We start from the raw sequence: 6000 nt of genomic DNA on the forward strand, positions 1-6000 counted from the left end.
ACATGATATCTACCCAATAAGAAAGCCTCTAATTTTTCCATGCATACAATTTATAGTAACCCATTCTTGAGTAAAATTTATACTAAAACAGATGCTCTCAACCTGTGGGTCATGTGATTAGATCTCTGGCTTATCAGATATTTACATTACAATTAACAGTAGCAAAATTACAGTTACAAAGTAGCAATGAAATAATTTTATGGTTGGGGGGTCACCAGAGCATGAGGAACTATTAAAGGGTGGCAGCATTAGGAAGGTTGAGAACAACTCTACTAAAATATGAAAAGTATATATTACTAATTATAAGTGTTCATTCCAAATGTTTTGAATATAAAGAAGTTCAAGTGTTTGTAACTTACATTGAGTTCCCAATTTTCCAAACTTCTGTGTGATGCACAGTATAATTTAAATAATTCAAATGGCATTGATCTATTCCATGTGCTCCTAGTGCTAACCAAGACTGCAGCAAGCACATTTTAGTTAGAAGTAGTAGCAGGTTGGTCTGAAAGACAGCACTTCTGGGCACCTGGATGAATTAGACTGATTCAACTTTCAGATCATGGTCAAATCTCCTCATTACTTTTCTGAAATATCACAGTGTAATGTAGAAGGAAACAGACTAGAATTCAAGAGACTCAAAAACACATGAGGATCTCAAAATTACTCCACTGAGTCAGTATATCAGGTGAGTTACTAAAACCCTCTCTAATTAGATCCTAAAGATTAATTAAATGGGGTTTAAAGAGTCCAGGGTTTGGTAGGTAATTAAGTGGTGCCCCCACAAATATAAATATATATATATATATATATATTGAAAAGATCTCCATTCCTCAAGACACTTTATTTTTATTTATTTATCTATCTATTTATTTATTTATTAAAATTTTCATTCATTTTACATATCGACCACAGTTTTCCCTCCCTCTTCTCCTCCCATTCCCTCCCTCCACCACTGTTATACCCCCTCCCCATTTGCTCTTCCTCCATCTCCATTCAGAAAGGGGCAGGCCTCCCACAGGAGTCAACAAAGCATGGCACATCAAGTTGAGGCAAGATCAAGCTCCTCCTCCTGCATCAAGGTTTGATGAGGCAACCTTGCATGGGGAATGGGTTCCCCCTAGCTCAAGCACCAGGGACAGGTTCTGATCCCACTGCTAGGAGCCCCACAAACAGAGCAAACTACACAACTGTAACACACATTCTGAAGCTTAGGTCAGTCCATGCAGGCTCCCTAGCTGTTGGTCCAGCATTGGTGAGCTCCCAAGAGCTTAGGCCAGCTGTCTCTGTGGGTTCCCCTGTCATGACCTTGACCACCTTGTCTTGTACAATCCTTCCTCTCTCTCTTAAACAGTACTCTTGGACCTGGGCCCGGTGTCTGGCTGTGGATCTCTGCATCTGCTTACATCAGATACTGGATGAATGTTCTCTGATGACAATTAGGATAGTCACAAATCTGATTACAGGAGAAGGCCAGTTCACCCTCTCCACTATTGCTAGGAATCTTAGCTGGGGTCATCCTTGGGGACTCCTGGGAGTTTCTCTGGCACCAGGTTTCACCCTAACCCTCAAATGCCCCCCATATAGATATCTCTTTCATTATTCACCCATCTGTCCCATCCCTAACCCACCTAAACCAATCACTCATGTTTCCATACATCCATTTCCCTCCCCCAACCCCTAGTTTACCCAGGAGATCTCTTCTATTTCCCCTTCCCAGGGAATACATCTCTTTGGGCCTTCCTTGTTACCTAGCTTCTCTGGGGTTGTGGATTGTAGCCCTCTTATTCTTTACTTTATAGCTAATATCCACTTATGAGTGAGTACATGCCACGTTTGTTTTTCTGGGTCTGAATTACCTCACTCAAGATGATTCTTTTCTAGTTCCATTCATTTGCCTGCAAATTTCATGAGGTCATTGGCTTTTTTTTTTTTTTTACTGCTGAGTAATACTCCATTGTGTAAATGTACCACTTTTTCTTTATCCATTCTTCAATAGAAGAGCACTTAGGTTGTTTCCAGGTTCTGGGTATTATGAATAACACTGCTATGAACATAGTTGAGCAAGTAAGTGTCTTTGTTGAGCATCATTTGGGTATATGCCCAATATTGGCATAGCTGGGTGTTGAGGTAGATTGATTCCCAACTTTCTGAGAAACTGCCATAATGATTTCCAAAGTGGCTGTACAAAATTTTGCCCCCACCAACAGTGGAGGAGTGTTCCCTTGATCCACATTCTCTCCAACATAGGTTATCATTAGTGTTTTTGATCTTAGCCATTCATTCTGACAAGTGTAAGATGGTGTCTTAGAGTCATTTTGATTTTCATTTCCCTGAAGACTAAGGATGTTGAGCAAGTCCTTAAATGTCTTTCAGCCATTTGAGTTTCTTCTGTTAAGAATTCTGTTTAGATATGTACCCCATTTTTAAAATGGATTATTTGGTATTTGCTGTCTAGTTTCTTGAGTTCTTTATATATTTTGGAGATCAGCCCTCTGTCAGATGAGTTGCTGAAGATCTTTACTCATTCTGTAAGCTGTTGTTTTATCTTATTTATCATATCCTTTGCCTTACAGAAGCTTTTCAGTTTCAGGAGGTCCCATTTATTAACAGTCCATCTCAATGTCTCTAGTATAGGTGTTAAATTCAGGAAGTGGTCTCCTGTGACAGTGTGTTCAAGGCCCCTTCCCACCAACTCTTCTACCAGCTACAGTGTAACTGGAATTTTTCATTTTTCTTTATTAAGAATTTTACTACTCACTCTACTTACAGATCCCATCTCCTCCCTCTTGTCAGCCCAGACCTCCCTCCCAAGACACCCCACATCTCCACATCCCCCAAATCAAGGTCTCCCATGGGGAGTCAGCAGAGCCTGGCACCCTGAGCCTAGGCAGGTCCAAGCCACTTCCCACTGCACCAAGGAGGTGCAAGGTGTCACACCACAGGCACTGGGCTCCCAAAAGCCTGCCCATGCACCAGGGATGGGTCCTGATCCCCCAGTCTGGGTGCTCCCCAAACAGTTTGAGCCAAACAATCATCTTCCATATCCAGAGGGCCTAGTCCAGTCCCATGGGGACTCCATAGCCACTAGTCTACAATTCATGGGCTTCCACCAGTGTGGCCAGTCATCTCTGCACATCTTCCCATCATAATCTCGATGTTTCCCCCTCCTCTCTCTCATCGATTGGATTCCCTGGAGCTCAGCCTGGTCCCTGGCCATGGATCTCTGCATCTGTCTCCATCAGTCACTGGACAAAGGCTTTATGATGATGGTTAGCGTATTACACTGGTCACCAGAGTAGACCAGTCCAGGCACCCTCTGGACCACTGCCAGCATACCCAGGTGGGGTCATCCTTGTGGATTCCTGAGAGCCTCCCTGGCACACTGCCTCTTCCTATTCCCATGATGTCCTCATCTATCATGGGATATAGCCCCCCTGCCCTCTCACTCTGTCCCTGTTCTGGCTCGATCCTCCCATTTCCCTATATTCTCATCCCCCCTTTGCCCTCCACCACCCCCACTCCCAGTCCACTCATGTAGATCTCATCCACTTCTCCTTTGCTGGGTCATCCATGTGTACCTCCTAGGGTCTTTCCCCGTTAGCTAGCCTCTCTGAAGCTGTGGGTTACAGTCTGGCCATCCCTCCCCTCACATTTAGTATCTACTTATGAGTGAGTACATACTATGTTTGTCCTTCTGAGTCTGGGTTACCTCACTCAGGGTGATATTCTCTAGTTCCATCTATTTACCTGCAAATTTCACGATATCATTGTTTTTACTGCTGAGTAGTACTCCATTGTATATATGTGCCACATTTTCTTTAACCATTCTTCAGTTGAGGGGCATCTAGGTTGTTTCCAGGTTCTGGCTATTATGAATAATGCTGATATGTACATAATTGAGCATGTGTCCTTGTGGTAAGATTGAGCATTCCTTGAGTATATGCCCAAAAGTGGTATAGTTGGGTCTTGAGGAAGACATATTCTCAATTTTCTGAGAAACCCCATATTGATTTCCAAAGTGGCTGTACAAGTTTGCATTCCCACCAACAGTGGAGAAGTGTTCCCCTTGCTCCACATCCTCTCCAGAATAAGCTGTCTTCAGTGTTTTTTATCTTAGCCATTCTGACAGGTATAAGATGGTATCTCAGAGTCATTTTGATTTGTATTTCCCTGATGATTAAGGATGTTGAGCAATTCCTTAAATGTCTTTCAGTCATTTGAAATTTTTCTATTGAGAATTCTCTGTTAAGCTCTGTAGCCCATTTTTAAATTAGATTGTTCAGTATTTTGAAGTCTAGCTTTTTGAGTTCTTTATATATTTTGGAGATCAGCCCTCTGTCAGATGTGGGGTTGGTGAAGGTCTTTTCCCATTCTGTAGGCTGTCGTTTTTGTCTTGTTGACCATGTCCTTTGCTCTACAAAAGCTTCTCAATTTCAGGAGCTCCCATTTATTAATTGTTGCTTTCAGTGTCTGTGCTACTGGTGTTATATTTAGGAAGTGGTCTCCTGTGTCAATGCCTTCAAGACTACTTCCTACTTTCTCTTCTATCAAGTTCAGTGTAACTGAATTTATGCTGAGGTCTTTGATCCACTTGGACTTGAGTTTTGTGCATGACTCTATTTGTAGTCTTCTACATGTTGATACCCAGTTATGCCTGCACCATTTGTTGAAGATGCTTTCTTTTTTCCATGGTACAGTTTTGGATTCTGTGTCAAAAATCATATGTTCATAGGTGTGTGGATTAATGTCAGGGTCTTCAAGTTGGTTGCATTGGTCCACATGTCAGTTTTTATGCCAGTACCAAGCTGTTTACATTACTATAGCTCTATAGTGGAGCTTCAGGTCAGGGATCATGATGCCTCCAGAGGTTGCTTTATTATTCAAGATTCATTTAGCTATTCTAGGTTTTTTTGTTTTTCCATATAAAGTTAAGTATTGTTCTTTCCAAGTTTGTGAAGAATTGTGTTGGGATTTTGATGGAGATTGCATTCAATCTGTATATTGCTTTTGGTAAGATTGCCATTTTTACTATGTTAATCCTACCTATCCATGAGCATGGAAGAACTTTCCATTTTCTGATATCTTCTTTAATTTCTTTCTTCAAAGACTTAAAGTTCTTATACAGGTCTTTCACTTGCTTAGTTAGGGTGTTTTGTTTTGTATTATTTGTGGCTATTGTAAAGGGTGATGTTTCTCTGATTTCTTTCTCAGCTCATTTATCATTTGTATATAGGAGGGCTACTGATTTTTTTGAGTTAATCTTGTTTCCTGCCACCTTACTGAAGGAGTTTATCAGCTGTAGCAGTTCCCTGGTAGAATTTTTGGGGTCATTTATGTACACTGTCGTATTGTCTGCAAATAGTGAAAGTTTGACTTCTTCCTTTTCAATTTGTATCCCCTGATCTCCTTTTGTTGTCTTATTGCTCTGGCTAGAACTTCAAGTACTATGTTGAATAAGTATGGGGAGAGTAGACAGCCTTGTTTTGTTCCTGATTTTAGTGGAATCGCTTTGAATTTCTCTCCATTTAATTTGATGTTGGCTGTCAGCTTACTGTAAATTGCCTTTATTATGTTTAGGTATGTTCCTTGTATTCCTGATCTCTCTATAACCTTTATCAAGTAGGTGTGTTGGATTTTGTCAAAGGCTTTTTCAGGATCTCATTTGATGATCATGTGGTTTTTTTTCTTTCAGTTTGCTTATATGGCGTATTACATTAACAGATTTTCATATGTTGAACCATCCTTGTATCCCTGGGATGAAGCCTACTTGGTCATGGTAGATAATTTTTTTAGATATGTTCCTGGATTCAGTTAGCCAGTATTTTATTGAGTATTTTTGCATCAATGTTCATGAGGGACTTTGGTCTGTAATTCTCTTTCTTTGTTGCATCTTTTTTTTTTTTTTTTTTTTTTTTTTTGGTTTTTCGAGACAGGGTTTCTCTGTTTAGCTTTGCACCTTTCCTGGAACTCACTTTGGAGACCAGACTGGCCTCGAACTCA

The sequence above is a fragment of the Peromyscus leucopus genome, chromosome 12, assembly GCF_004664715.2.
Source record: "Peromyscus leucopus breed LL Stock chromosome 12, UCI_PerLeu_2.1, whole genome shotgun sequence".
Classification (NCBI taxonomy): domain Eukaryota; kingdom Metazoa; phylum Chordata; class Mammalia; order Rodentia; family Cricetidae; genus Peromyscus; species Peromyscus leucopus.